The sequence below is a fragment of the Marmota marmota genome, unplaced genomic scaffold, assembly GCF_001458135.2.
Source record: "Marmota marmota marmota unplaced genomic scaffold, marMar, whole genome shotgun sequence".
Lineage (NCBI taxonomy): Eukaryota > Metazoa > Chordata > Mammalia > Rodentia > Sciuridae > Marmota > Marmota marmota.
In genome coordinates, this window is record NW_025999900.1 from 5,657,712 (window position 1) to 5,674,330 (window position 16,619).

General features: G+C 34.2%; 1 protein-coding gene across 19 annotated transcripts in view; it reads left to right on the top strand.

Moving 5' to 3' along the window:
* Gphn (gephyrin) overlaps positions 1–16,619 on the top strand; it is a 625,252-nt gene that overhangs the window by 100,546 nt on the left and 508,087 nt on the right. Inside the window, exon 1 of one of the 19 annotated variants that reach the window (XM_048798537.1) lies at positions 12,430–12,604. The exons of the other annotated variants lie outside the window; for them this stretch is intronic. The gene's annotated coding sequence lies outside the window, so the exon portion shown is untranslated. Of the gene's footprint in view, positions 1–12,429; positions 12,605–16,619 lie in introns of those variants that run through there. 19 annotated transcript variants of the gene reach the window in all.

Sequence of the window (16,619 nt, forward strand, 5' to 3'; positions counted from 1 at the left end):
AGATAAAGATTGATTCAGAATGAATGAAACACTTTAATGTAAGACCTGAAACTATTGAGTTAGTAAGAAAAAACAGGGAAGTTCCATGAGTTTGGTATAAGTAAAGGCTTTTTGGATATGACCAGAAAAGCAAAAATTGACATCAAACTAAAAAAGATTTTGTACAGTAAAGGAAACATTCAACAGGAAGAAGAGGTCACTAATCAAATGGGAGAATATATTTGTAAACCATACATCTGATCAGAGTAAATATCAAAAAAAAAAAAAGATAAGGAATTCAAACAACTCAATAGCAACTAAACAATCTAATTTAAAAAATGGGCAAAGGACCAGGTGGGGTTGTGGCTCAGTGGTAGAGTGCTTGCCTAGCATGTGCGAGGCCCTGGGTTCGATCCTCAGCAACACATAAAAATAAACAAACAAACAAATAAATAAAAGGTATTGCATCCAACTACAATTGAAAAATAAATATTTTTTTAAAACGGGCAAAGGTACTGAATAGATATTTCTCAAAGGAAGATGTACAAATAGCCAACAAACAGGCAAACAAAAAAATCCCCACAAAGAGCCAACAGCTTTATGAAGAAATGATAATGTCAGTAAAAAACAAAACCATAATGAAAGAGTCCTTCATACTTGCTAGAATAACTGTAATTAAAAAAGACAGAAAGTAACAAGTGTGAGACAAAGGAACTTCTTTACCTTGTTGGCTTATAACAAATATTTATTTATTTATTTATTACAAATATATCCTTGGCTCATTTTGTGAAAATACATCCTGTACCTGGAGAGAATGTCTTTTAGTGGAAGGTGGTATTAAGAAGCATGATCTGATAGAAGTGTTCATTACTACTGTTTTTAAACCTTTTTACCAGGCAGAAGTAGGAAATAACAGATTTTTGGATGGAAAAACATAAAATTCTGTTTGTCCTCTTTCCAATTCAAGGTAAAGGTTTTGAGGGATACTAATTGTGAAAGTATCTAGGGTTTCTCATTAAGATGATGGCTAATTGAGTGCACACCCAAATGTTATATGTTCCGATTAAGAAAGTATTTTTGGGCTGGGGATGTGGCTCAAGCGGTAGCTCGCTCTCCTGGCATGCGTGCGGCACGGGTTCGATCCTCAGCACCACATACAAACAAAGATGTTGTGTCCGCCGAGAACTAAAAAATAAATATTAAAAAAAAAAAAAGTATTTTTATTTTAAATAATTTTAGTTTGATTTATTTTTTGTTAAACATGAATGGTGTTGAATTTTGTCACTTGAGTTTTCAGCAGTTATGAAGATGAATATATAATTTTTGTCTTAACTTTGTTAGTATAGATTTTATTAATGTATTTAAAAATGGCAAATCACCTTGAATTTCTGGAGTATGTGTTCTCTTTTTGTATCTATTTCATTTTGTTTTTGGTGTTTTATCTTGCTTAAGACTTTTATGTCATTCTCAAGTATCATTGATCTGTAAGGTTTGTGCAATTTTGTGACATTTTGAGGCCAATGTTATACCTGTTTTGTTTTATAAAAATAGTTGGAAATTTGTCTTCCTTTTTAAAATTTGGTTTTTACTTTTGTTTTATTCAGGTAATATTTTAACAGATATTTGATTACTTCCTATTGACTAAATAAATTTAAATAGGGGGCTGGGGCTCTAGCTCAGTGGTAGAGTGCTTGCCTACATGTGTGACTCACTAGGTTCGATTCTCAGCACCTCATATAAACAAACAAACAAACAAATAAATAAAAATAAAGGTCCATTGACAATTAAATATACATATATATATACACACACACATATATATAATAAAAAAATAGAAAAGGTAATTAATCATTATTTAGTTCTTATTATGAGTTTGGCAGTATTTTAAGTGCAGTTGGTTCTTGTTGCTTGCAATAGTTTTCTTCTATGAAGCTGCTGTGAATATTACATTAGCAGATTTTGAACCATAAGGGAACCATTCTCTTAAGGGCCAGGTACCTACAAACCTCTGGTCACAATATTTTTCAACCTTGTCAATATATAACCGTGTTGTATGTGTGTTTCTTTGTAAAATACCTTATTTAATACATTTTGTTTATTCAATAACATTGAGTTTATGTCCAACAACAGTATGGCTCATTCCTGAAGGAAGCTTTTGTAACTCACACATTTTCTTATAAGACATATCACAACCATCTTGTGCTTAAGAACAGTAGACAGCTCTTCCACCTTATACCAGGGGGCCATTCCAAACAACAAAAGGTACAAAAATGAGAACAGTATAGCAATGATACCTCTGGTTATCGGTGACAAGTGACAAGTTTTGCTCTCTCACATGTTGAAGTATAACATTAGAGAAGTACGCAGAGGCAAGCATATAAAGCTGGGCTTATTTAAAAGGGGTAACACAGACTTCTCCCTTGAGGGAGAAGGGGACCATAGCTGGTATCCTGATATCCCAAGAAATGGGGGCATTCTGCCTTTTTTAGATGTCCTAGACTCCCATTGTTCTCCTGCTGTCTTTCCCTTATCTGCCTCCTTCCTGCATAAGAGGCCCAGGATATGCTCAATGGGATAGCCAAAAGGTGAGAATCAAATGGGCTGGAGGTGCCAAGGTGGAGTGATCTGGGCAGGAAAGGGACAAAATTAACAAAATTGTCCCTGTATGTAGGGACAGTCCCTGGGACTGGTTACCTTAGCAACAGGTTGAAGCAGGGGCAGGTTATCTTGATTAGGGTGGAGGAAGGGCTCTGAAGGCATCAATATTTCAATCCCTCTCCCTCTTCCTAGACTCACTCAAATTAACCTCCTGGATCCAACCTGACTTGATTTACGTATCTGTACTGACTGCCTGTCTAAATTTGACTTCAGCACTAGAGTGTGAAAAGAATACTCCTTTACAATATGAGGGTTGAAACAAAGCAGAACATCACTCTGTTCAGCATTAGCTGAGAGCATGTGAGTCAGGTGATTCAAATTTTTCCCCATGCTGTACACACTCACAAGTGATTGTAAAAGTGCTCATGGTATTGATATTGGGGTTACAAATAAATTTTTAGTGTATATGAGAATTCACAAGTATAGGATCTGTGAATAATGTGGATCAATTGGACTTTGAGTACTTTATATGTAAAAAACCCAGGAAAAAGCACCCAAGATTCAGCATCTTATTATTCCATATGTCCTGCAACATAACCACCAGAATAGTCCTCTGAAGAAATGGCATACCAAGAAAATTAAGAAAGAAACTGCAGAATGTGCTAAGATTTTGTTCAAGAGAATGAATGAAGCCAAAAAAAAGTATTAGGAACAGATTTCCCAAAGGTGCTTCTACTTCTAAATATTTTTTGTGGGGGTGGGGGTTGGGGGTGCATAGAGGATACCAGGGATTGAACTCAGGGGCACTTGACCACTGAGCCACATCCCCAGCCCTATTTTGTATTTTATTTAGAGACAGCGTCTCACTGAGTTGCTTAGGGCCTCGCTTTCGCTGAGGCTGGCTTTGAACTCCTGTTCCTCCTGCCTCAGCCTCCTGAGCTGCTGGGATTACAGGCCATGCGCTATCATGCCTGCCTTAAATCTTAAAAAAGAATTTTTAAGAGTAATAAATTACTAAGATCAGACCCCCAAAAATTAGTTACTCGAGAGTATGGAATAATACTCTCTGAGTAAAATTTTATTCCTAGCCATTATTAGAATAAAATTGAAATATAAATTTAGATGTCTCTTTTTAAAAAATTAGAAAATAAGATTTTAATCTTAGAAAATTTCTCCAGTTTATACTCAGAAGAGCTTATGTCTGACTTAAAATTACTTGTTCTTTAAATTTAAGCCTGTGTTTTTGTTCTTGTGAAGATGGATAATAGTTGTTTGTGTTTATGTTAAACAAAAAAAGTTCTCAGTGATACTTGTTCAGCATTATAATGATGACTGTTCATTGTCATAGGTATTGGGACCACTGCTATGTATTTTTTTTTTTCTCCCTGCAGTGAGGGAAAGAGGTTGGGCTCAATTCTGAATATAGCATGGACAAGTGGAAATTTTTTTTTTTAAAGAGAGAGAGAGAATTTTTAATATTTATTTTTTAGTTTTTGGCAGACAGAACATCTTTGTTTATAGTGGTGCTGAGAATCGAACCCGGGCCACACGCATGCCAGGCGAGCGCGCTACCACTTGAGCCACCTCCCCAGCCCCAACAAGTGGAAATTTATAACCATTGAGAGTCAGTGGATGGAAAATTAGTAAGGGGAAAATGGCAGGGATATAAGGGATTCTGGCTAAAGTAACTTAATAGGATTCTAGTTGAAAACACCTGACTAAAGTTTGGTCAAATGAAGAAGTCTTTGTCACGTAACTTTTCATATAATAAAAGTATTTTTAATATTTGTGAGTCTAATCTTTAAATAAAATCCAGATAAGAAGGTAATATAGTTGAAATATAGACAGTGATGTTTACTAGTAATTTATTTATGTGTCCCACCCCTTTTTTGTTCTTTAGAGATGATGTGAGAGGAGTTATGACTTCTGTCAACTAAAGTTTTTTTCCTTGATTATGAAGCATTATTTTCATATCTAGTGTCATTGATAGTGCTGGTGGCATGAAAAAAGAAATGTACTGAATAAGAAGCCCTTAACATCAAAATAAGTCCCTTTTGTTTTAAGATTTCTATTAAAGTTACAAAGCATAGAAAGTATATTCATTGCTATTTAGAGTACTTGGTGGCAAATCTGGAATCCTTGCTTATGCTTTTATAGTAGTTCTATAACAAGGTTATTTTTAAAACTGAAGCTCCAACATTAATTGGATAGACACTTCTAGTTGTAAATTACACTTGCAGTCATATATCCTGAGGAAATTAGCATCAGACTTAAAATTGGCATCAAACATATTTTGTTTTAGTAGGTTAGTTTTCTCAGTATTATATTTTGCTAAGGAGAAAAATCTCAATGTTTAAACCTTTTAATAGCTGTATAATTTGATATTTGCTCTTTTGAAGTCTTAGCCATTGAATAATTGAATATCTACTCAAATGTTTGTGTCCTTGGCTCACCATCCTCCCTATTCTGCTCTGTTTCATTATCATCTGTTATAGGGAGATTGTAATAACTTCCATAATCTTCATATTACTGCCAAAATTTCTAAAGATTATTTTGTATCTAGTTGTTCCCACACTGAAATGTATTCAGTAATTCCCTGTTGCCTTATATATTTTCTGTGGCCTAATATTTCTGGCTTTTAAAAAACTTTATTTATTTTTTAGTTGTAGTTGGACACAATACCTTTATTTATTTATTTATTTTATGTGGTGCTGAGGATTGAACCGAGGGCCTTGCACGTGGGAGGCAAGCACTCAACTGCTGAGCCACAATCCCAGCCCCATATTTCTGGCTTTTTTATTGTTAGGTGCTCTCATTCCCCATCTAATTTTTTAGGTTTATGACTTATTCTTTTTATCTTGACCTTATATACTTGAACAGTCCAACACCAATAATATGTTTATTATTTTATTTACATTGTTTTCTTTTTTCTGAAATGGCCTTTCTTAATCTTTATATGTCTAAAATCTACCAAATGTGTCCATTTCTAATACTTACATGAAGGTCTTCAAACCAAGTTATCACCTCTTAAGACAAATTTTCTCTTATAAAATGCATCCTTTTCTATTCTTCCATGTTTCTTATATGTACTTTCTACTTCTTTCACTTTAGTTTAAATTTTCATTTTGGAAAATTTAAGGAATATGTAAAGCCTTATAGTTTAAAAATGAGGTATTCTCCACCCCAAGATCTCCTATGTTAATGTGGGGATATTAAGAGGAAAAATGATTAATTATGAGAGCTGTGCCCTGACTGGGACTAATTGGTTGGTAACTGTCATCAGAAGGGGCATGGTGAGAAAAGGTGGGTTACTGGGGATTCTTCCCCTGTAATGTTTGGCCTCACTTAGGGCACATAACAATGGAGTCAGCCTACATGTTGTGAACCTCTGAAACCAGAAGCCAAAATAAATTTTTGCTCCTCAAAGTTGCTCTTATTAGGTGTTTTGGTCATAGCAGTGCAAAGCAGACTAACATAGAAATTGGTACCAAGACATGGGGTTCTTGCTGTGACTAATATGACAGTGTGGTTTAGAAGCCTTTGGAAATGGCTTATGGGAGGAGTTTGGAAGATTTTGGAGATGCAGGATGAAGTCTTAAAATGTTGTAAGCAGAGCTTTATGAGCAATTCTGGTGAGAACCCAGAAGACTAGAATGCTGATGGGAATGCAGACTACTTGGGTGTGTTTGTGAGGGTGCAGACAGAACTGGGACTCTGTTGGTAATTGGACTAGGGGTCATTCATGTTAAATTCTGCCAAAAAAAAAAAAAAAAAGAAAAACCCACAAAAAAACAAAACCTGTCTCTACATTTTGCCCATGTCCTAAGACTACATGAAGCAGAATTTAAAGTTGATAGACTGATTAATCTGACTGAGGAAATTTTAGGGCAATACAGCAGTCAGTGGCAGCTTTTAGTCAGGTTGACTGTGAGAATCTCTGGAGTAGAAAGCAAAGTAAAAAGATTTTAAAATCTTGCAGTTTGGTTAGAAAAGTGCCTGTGAAACTGGGCCTAGAAATTTGTGGTTGTTGACATCACCACAACTAAAGACTTTGCAAACAGACAATAGGAAAGGTGGCTTGAGGACATCTCAAGAATTTGGAAGACAACATCCATTGCAGGTTCATAGGTGAAGAAGGGAAAATTCCTTTGAGAAGGATTGGGGTGGTATTCTAATCTCATGGGATGGTGGGGAGTGGGAGGGAGTAGGATGTTATTTCACCATGTTTAGCTGCCCAAACAGTCAGAAGCCATTGCAACCTTGATCAAGCTGGTGAAGACCTTAGCATCATCCTTGTGTTGTTTGTTCTGCAGAAATGCATGATGTTGAAATTAAGGAGTCATGGAAGTTTCCAAGGAGATTTCAGAGACCTAGATGGCCCCCAGGTAGAGTGTAGCAGGGTCTGAATCCCTGTAGGCTGCCCCTGAGAGGGCCATGTGAAAAGTTGTGAAGGTGAAGCTGAAGGTGGAATGGAGACCCAAGAAAGTTGGAGATGCCACTAATATGAACTGTCTGCCAAGAAAAGCTGCTGTATGCAGAGAGAGGTAGGCTAAAAGAGAAGCCATGTGTGCTGCAGCTAGCAAGGCCAAAGGAGAGGGATGCCCAAGTCCTTTGGAGAGCACAACTTACCTCTGTAGCTCCTACATGCCGTATACAGAGTTCTGGGACCTGTTTGCCTTGAGTTTCAGTCTTGTTTTGTTCCCATGCCTTTTTTCTATGACCTATTCTTTCCTTTTACAATGGAAATGTTTACACTGTGCCATTGTATATTGAATATATGTAACTTTTGATTTTTATAGGGGCTCACAGCCAGGAGTTTGCCTTGAGTCTTAGATGAGACTTTAGACTTTGACTTTTGGGAAATGATGGAACTGTTGAAAGACTTTGGGGACTTTTGGAGATACACCAATGTGCTTTGTATTGTGAGGTGGAATGCTGTAGTTTAGATATAAACAAAAAAATTCCTTTGTTAATGCAGGAATATTCAGTTGTGAAATGATTAGATTATGAGAGCTGTAATCTGATCAGTCCATCCTAGTTTGAATAGTCTAAATAAGTGTTACCCTTAGGTAGGTGGGGTGTGGCTAGAAGGGGTGAGTCAGTGCGAACATGCCCTGGAAGAGCTTATCTTCCCTGCAATCCCTTCCTCTTCTCTCTCTGCTTCCTGGGTGGCATGAATGGTGCAGCTCTCCTTCATCATTCCCTTCTGCCATGATGTTGGGCCCAGAGCAATGGAGTCAGCTCACCATGGGGGGACCTCTGAAACTGTGAGCCAAAACAAATGTTTCCTCTTCTAAGTTGTTCTTGTCAGGTGTTTTGGTCACCACAGTGCAAAGATGATTAACACTCACAGTTAACACAATGATATCTACAGTATGGTGAATCCAATGTACCTATCATGCAGATAAAATTTATCATTATAACATTTTTGTTTCAATTTTGCTTTCCCCTACTTTTCATCCTCTACTCATTATGGTTAATATTTTTGAAGTATTATTTACATATATTAAAATTTACATGTCTTGGCAGAACAGTTTTATACAATGATAAATTCGTTCCATTTCCTAATATAAGTAGAATGTTTCCATATCTTCAGGGAGTTCTCTTGCCCCTTTTCTGTCAGTCCTCCCATGCTTAATTTTTTTTTCAGTATTTGTTTTGCCTCTTTTTCTTTCTTTGCAAATGCAATTAAATTTTTTTATGTAAAACCTCTCTTGCCCAACATGGTATTTCTAAGGTTTATTCCTTATTATTGCTTCAAATACTATTTCATTCTATTTTGTTGCTAAGTACTGTTCCAGGGGCTAATGTCTTATGTATATTTGCCTATAATTCTCTTCATGGATATAGTTGATTCTTCATGGTAGTTATATTTTATAAAGTTATCATGAACACTGAATTATCAAATACTGAGCTATTGATTTGAGAAGAAATACAGGATTAGGTTCTAGGTCTCTCAACATTTTTTGGTCAACCAATCAACATATAACTTTATTAGTTTCTATCTAAAGATACTTTCTTTAATATATATTGTTGATTCATTAATGTTGAATCCATAGCCTATAGCACTGTAACTCATACTTGAATGAAGCTTCTCTAAAATATATCTTTTCTCAAGGCACAGCCTAGCTTTTCTATACTTAGAAACTTTAGACAGCACTTAAGCTTTATGCCATTTCAAATGGCACAATCAGCAACATAACAATAATTTTGTAACAATAATAACTTGAAAAATGTAGCACTAAGTGGACCATGAAAGGACAATTTTTTACAGTGTGGGAACTGAAATAAAGTAGAATGTTGCCATGTTTCACATCAGTGGAGGTTATGTTCATTATTAGGTGACTCAATTTCTTTGGACTTTGCTCAAGTTTATTTTTTTGGTACAGTCCAGGGGTTGAACCCAGGGTGTCACATGTTAGATAAGCACTTTACTGCTGAATTACATCTCTGTTCCTTTTATTTGTTTATTTTATATTGAGACAGGGTCTCCTCAAGTTGCCCAGGCTGATCTTGAGCATACATGAAAATTCACGGACTTTGACCTTAATCCTCCTGCCTTAGCCTTCCAGGGGGATTACAACCGTGTGCCAACACACTGGGCTTGTTTACAAATGTTTGTGATAGTACTATAATTATTGATTTTAGTGCTTCAAATACATTTTAGCAGATATATGAATTAAAAATATTAAATCTGAGAACAGTCATTATTGTATATTTTCTTTGTTCTTGGATAAATATTAATGAGTTGATTTGAACAACAACAGTAATCATTTTCCAAAATAATTATATGGTTTTTAATTCCTACCAGCAATGCATGAGAGTTCTAATTGCTTCTTATATTCACCAGCAATTCATCTTATCAGTCTTTAATTTGAATAATTTTAGTACTCTTGTTTACTTGCTATAGTTTCTTGTTTGTGTCTTCTCTCTCTCTTTTAGAAACTTTCTGGTGGTAGTATATAATTTATTTTATACTATACAATTTATACTATAATATTTGTATTTGCCAAACTAATATTTTGGAGTAGTACTATAAGTTGTTATGCATACAAACTTTGGGGACAGATTGCTAAAGTTCAAAGTTCAGTTCTCCTATTTAAAAGTTTTAAGACCTTAGACAATATAAGTGACATACCAGTAAAGGAATTTTTAATAATTGTATTAATTTGGGTCTCTTCCATAAACTTTTTTAGTTTGGAAAACTAGCTTATCTTGGATCAAATGTGTAGGGAGTTCTCGAACAAGATGTCAAATACAAATTTTACCAACTTTAAAGCCCTTTCATTTAGTCAGTGTTCTACACAATACAGCTACCTAAATCTCACCTTGAAGCCTATTGTATATCATTAAATTTCCATCTTCAAGAAGCAAAGGAATGGAGGGTATATCTTTAAATGTTGAGCCTTCCAATTTATGAGTATAGTATATGCCTCCTTTACTTAGGTACATTAATTTTTTTCTGAATAAGAGTACATAATTTCAGTTTGGAGATTTTGCACATTTTTCATTAGGCACATTGCCAATTAGATAATATCTTGTGATGTCTTTGTAAGTGCCATAATTACAGAAGTCTTTATATGTATTTTCTTTTTACAGTTGATCTAAAAATATATATTTTTTAGTTGTAGTTGGACACAATAGTATTTATTTATTTATTTAATGTGGTGCTGAGAATCGAACCTAGTACCTCACACATGCTAGGCAAGCGCTCCACCACTGAGCCACAACCCCAGCTGTACAGTTGATTTTTTATTTGACTCCATATCCTTCAACTTCGCTCAATGCACTTCATTCTAATAGTTTGATCTGTGCATTCTTTGCATTTTTTATGTATACCACTTGTTGAGAATAATAATAGTTATATTTTTATTCTGTTACTTTTTTTTATTTTTGCCTGAATGCTTTGGTTAGCACTACTAGTTCAAATTTGAATAGAAGATCATATTGAAACAAATTTTTACTCCTCACACTTCAGATAGAGCCCTAATATCCAGAGTATACAAAGAACTCAAAAAATTAAACAATAAGAAAACAAATAACCCAATCAACAAATGGGCCAAAGACCTGAACAGACACTTCTCAGAGGAGGACATACAATCAATCAACAAGTACATGAAAAAATGCTCACCATCTCTAGCAGTCAGAGAAATGCAAATCAAAACCACCCTAAGATACCATCTCACTCCAGTAAGATTGGCAGCCATTATGAACTCAAACAACAACAAGTGCTGGTCAGGATGTGGGGAAAAGGGTACTCTTGTACATTGCTGGTGGGACTGCAAACTGGTGCGGCCAATTTGGAAAGCAGTATGGAGATTCCTGGGAAAGCTGGGAATGGAACCACCATTTGACCCAGCTATTGCCCTTCTTGGACTTTTCCCTGAAGACCTTAAAAGAGCGTACTACAGGGATACTGCTACATCGATGTTCATAGCAGCACAATTCACAATTGCTAGACTGTGGAACCAACCCAGATGCCCTTCAATAGATGAATGGATAAAAAAAATGTGGCATTTATACACCATGGAGTATTACGCAGCACTAAAAAATGACAAAATCATAGAATTTGCAGGGAAATGGATGGCACTAGAGCAGATTATACTTAGTGAAGCTAGCCAATCCCTAAAAAACAAATACCAAATGTCTTCTTTGATATAATGAGAGCAACTAAGAACAGAGCAGGGAGGAAGAGCAGGAAGAAAAGATTAACATTAAACAGATACATGAGGTGGGAGGGAACTGTCTCTTATACACATATTGCATGGTAATGGAGGGAGACCCTCATTGTTATACAAAATTACATATAAGAGGTTGTGAGGGGAATGGGAAAATAAACAAGGAGAAATATGAATTACAGTGGATGGGGTAGAGAGAGAAGATGGGAGGGAAGGGAGGGGGGATGGTAGAGGATAGGAAAGGTAGCAGAATACAACAGTTACTAATAGGGCATTATGTAAAAATGTGGATGTGTAACCGATGTGATTCTGCAATCTGTATTTGGGGTAAAATTGGGAGTTCATAACCAACTTGAATCTAATGTATGAAATATGATATGTCAAGAGCTTTATAATGTTTTGAACAACCAATAAAAAAAAATTAAAAAAAAAAAGAAGATCATATTGAATCTTTTTATCTCATTCCCAGTATGAAGGGAAAATTTTTAACTCTTCATGATAAAATATATGCTTGCTTTTAGTTTTTGTAGATATCCTTTATCAAATTAAGGAAGTTTCTTTATGCTCCTGATTGAGTTTTTTTTTTTTTTAATCATGAATGGATATTGAATTTTATTAGAACCTTTTTGTAGGTATTGAGATGATCATACGTTCTTTTTTCTCCTTTACAAGAAAGAGTCAATGCAATTACTTACATGGATTATTGTTTAAAATATTAAACCAATCATTTTTTCCAATAACTTGATCAGTATATTATAAATTTTGTGATATCTGAATTTTATGTGCTTTGAATTTTATATGATTATGAGATTTATATGATTATAAGAGAGATTATCTTATAATTTTCCTTGTTATTGCAGGATCTCTAGTATAATATTGACTAGAAGTGGTCAGAGTGAATATCCTTGCTTTGTTATCAATTATCACAGGGAAAGCCTTCATCACCTCAAAATTATAAGAATTCTAAGCATTTGATGTTATTAATTGGTAATTTGTGTGGAAAAACATTTTTTTTTAGCAAATGTATCCATTGAGAAGATTATGTAATTTTATCTACAGGTGTATGTAGAGATTTTTAAAATGTTAATTCAGTTTTTGCATTTGTTGTATAAACTCTATTTGATCATGATGTGTTATCCTTATTGTACCACATTTTCTTCCTTTTCTTTTTTAGAAAGATTTTGCATCTACACCCTTGACAAATACTAGTCTGTCTGTAATTTTTTTCGAGTACTGTTCCTCATCATTTTGGTATCAGATTATGGTGGCCTCATAATATATTTTGGGAAGCTAAATAATTGACAGAATTTAACAATAAAGTCATCTGTGACTGGAACTGGAGTTGGAAGGTATTTTTAATGGGATTTTTTTGAAGGTGGGTGGTGTGCATACAAAAATGGCACATTTTAAATGTACAGCTTTATATATTTGTATATTCATTGTGAAGCTGTCACCACAAACAAGGTAGTGAACCTCTCCATCAGACCCCAAAAGTTTTCTTGTGACTCTTTGTAATCTTTTTCTAATGTTTCCCCACCCCTGAGTCTCATTGAACTATTTATTTTTGCAATGATTAGTTTACCTTAGTTTTTGAGATTTATATATATATATGGTCATAGTATCATATCAATGGTTTATTGCTTACCATATTCTATTTTATGACTATACCAGAATTTGCATATTCATGTACCTGTTCATAGATATTTGGTTATTTCTAGCTTTTGACTATTACAAATAAAACAGGTATAAATATACATGAGTAAGTTTGTGTGGACTTTCAGTTTGTTATTCATTTTGACTGATTTCCTAGGATTGAAATGTCTGGATTATTTGGTAGGTATGTGTTCAATGTTTAAAGAAATTATTAAATTGTTTTCCAAAGTAGTAGGTCTCAATAGTAGTATGTAAGTTTCCTTTACATTCTTGTTCACAGTTTTTATGATCAGCCTCTTAAGTATTATTCATTCTTAAAGGTAACTAGTTGTATCTGACTGTAGTTTTAATTTACTTTGACTTCACGGGTTTTTGTTTTTGTTTTTTGGTGGAGGTCGGGGATAACTGGAGATTGAACTCCAGGGCACTCAACCACTGAGCCACATCCCCAGGCCTATTTTGTGTTTTATTTAGAGACAGGGTCTCACTGAGTTGCTTAACAGCCTCCCCGTTGCTGAGGCTGGTTTTGAACTCATGATCCTCCTGCCTCAGCCTCCAGAGCCACTGGGATTATAGGCATGCTCCAACATGCCTGACTTTTCACAGTTTTTTAAAATCATAAATATATCTATATTTTCTTTGGTGAAGGATTCAAACCTTTTATCTATTTTAAATTGATTTTTATTTATTATTAAGAATTCTTTATATATTCTGAATGGTAGTTAGATATATGCTTTGAAGATTTTTACACACATCCTATGACTTGTCTTTTCACTATTTAATCAATCTTACAAAGAGCAACAATTTCAAATTATGATTAATAAAATACTGTTTTAGAAGAAAACATAGTACAATATCTTTGACATCTAGTAATCTATGAAGTCTTCTTTGATATTATACCAAAACTACTAGTTATAAGACAAAATTAATAATTGTGTTTTTTATTGAAATGAAAATCTTTTGTAAGAAGAGGATGAAAGACTGGAGGACATATTTGCAAACAACATGTCTAATGAAAGTCTTATGTCTATAACATAAATAACCCTCATAACGCAATGTTTAAAAATATTACAAAATAATTTCTTAAGGGCTGAATACCCCCCTGCCAAATTCTTATGTTAAAGTTCAACCCACAGTTCCTTAGAATCTGTATTTGCAGATAGAGACTTTGAAGGGTGTTTAAGTTAAAAATTAGGTCATGGGCTCTAATCTGATATGACTGGTGTCTTTATTAGAAGAGGAGATTAGGATATAGATGCACACGACTAAGGGGTGTCTATGTGAAGACACAGCAAGAAAGACAGTTCTGCAAGCCATGGAAATTAGCCGCAGAGGAAACCATCCCTGCTGACACCTTGATGTTGGACTTCTAGCTTTCAGGATTGTGAGAAAATTCATTTCCCTTGTTTAAGTCACCCATGTATGATATTTTGTTATGGCAATCCTAACAAACTGGTACATGATCCAGCTATAAAATGGGTCAAAGACATGAACAGGTTTTTCACAAAAAAGGATAATTTGACAAATAGGCACCAAAAAAAAAAAAAAAAAAAAGTTCGGCATCATTGTGTTTAGGGAAGTGAAAGTTAAGACCACAATAAGATATCAAACTACAGGGTTGTAAGAAGAACTAAAATAAAAAATGGTCATCATGCTGAATGCTGTAAGGATATGTAATCCCCCAGGCATTGATGATTTGAATGTCCAATGATGTAGTCAGTCTGGAAAGAGAATTGACAGTTTCTTGTAAAATATATACTTCCCATATGGGTCAAAAGTTGCAATCTCGGGCATTTATACCAGGGCAATGAAAATTTATATACATGAAAACCTGTACATGAATATTACTAGGAACTTTATTTGTAATAACCTAAATACTGAAAACAAATATTCTCAGTGGATGAGAATAGGTGAACAAACCCTGGTATATCCATAAAATGGAACAGTACTCAGCAATGGGAAAATGAGTAAACTATTGATAAATGTTAACATGTGGATGAACCTTAAGGACTTTATGTTTAGTAATGAAAGTCAGTTTCAAAAGGTTATGTAGTTTATGATTCCATTTATATAACATTCTCAAAATGAAACAAAACAAAAAGAGCCAAACTATAGATATGAAGAATATATTAGTGGTTGCCATAGGTCCATTGGCCAAGAATGATATTAGAGGTGCAAAGAATACAAAGAAGTAATTATGAAGAAGTTATTTTATAGTTTTGAAATTATTTTGTAGTTCCAAAACTGTCCTGTATCGTGATTGTGGTAGTGGTTAAACAAATTTGCTTATGATATGATATAAAATTGTGTACAACTAAGCACATAAACATGCATTCATGTGTTAATATGCTTAGTTGTACACTTGGCAAAAACTGAATAGGTTTGTATGCAGTTAACAGTAATGTGCAAATGTCAATTTTATTTAGTACTTTATAACATTTCACTATTGGGGAAAAGTGAGTGAAGAATATATGGGACCCTAGAATTGTTACAACTTCCTGTGAATGTTATAAGTATCTCAGAATAAAAATTTACATTATGATGAAGTTCAATTTATCAGTTTGTCTTCTGGAGTATATTTTTGGTATTGGTTGCAAGAAATTCTCAAATTCTTACAGAAAATCTAGGATATTTTCTCCTAGTTTATTTTTAGATAATAAACATAATTCTCAAATTCTTACAGAAAATTTAGGAGATCTTCTCCTAGTTTATTTTTAGATAATAAACAATTTGAAGTTTTAGGTCTGAAATATCTTTTGAATTAGTTTTTGTATTTGGTGTGAGGTTTCGATTGAAATTTATTTTTTTCCATATGCCTATTCAGTTTTCCCAGCAATATTTGAGGAAAAGGCTAATATTTTCTCTATTTAGTTGCTTTTGCACTTTTGTCTTAATTTTTTTTTTCATATACATGAATGAAGGTCTGTTTCTGCTCCTTTCTACCCCCCTCTCTTTGATCTATTTGTCTGTTTTTAAATCAGTACCACACTCTTTTGATTGTTGTTCCTTCACAATAATTCTTGAAACAGGTAGTATTAACCCTGTTTCAAGTAAATTTTTTCTTTTCTATATTATTTTCATTTCCATGGGAAGTTTAGAATCAGCTTATCAAATGTTACAATAACATCTACTTAGATTTTTTAATGGAATGTGTTGAATCTATATAGTTTGATTTGGGGATATTTGAGACATGTTAACCATGTTGAGTCTTTTGATCAACAAAGAAAGTATATAGCTCTATTTAGATCTTTACGTTTTCTCAGCAGTTTGATAGTTCAGTATATAGAACATTAATATCTGTCAGATTTCTTCCTAAAATTTTCCATATTTTGGATGTTACTGTCATTAATACATTAAAGATTTTCCTATTGATCATTGCTAGTATATAGAAATAGTTGATTTTTATATATTAACCTTGTGTTCTGGAACCTTATTAAACATTAGTTATGGTAATATAGTAAATGTGGTTTTGTTAAGTAGCTAGGATACTGATAGAGACATGGCTTTGTGGAAGAAGGGAGTATAAGGACCACCTTAGGCCAGGTTAGGAGATGTGAGGAGATTTCAGAGGACATGATTGTCAGTTCTTTGACAAAGAGTTAGGCATGAGGAGTGGATGGGGAGGGAATTTCCCCACTGCCCTGAATATTAATGAATGGTTAGAAGTAAAGCAGCTAGTCTGATTCACACAACCTTCTCAAATGGTATTTT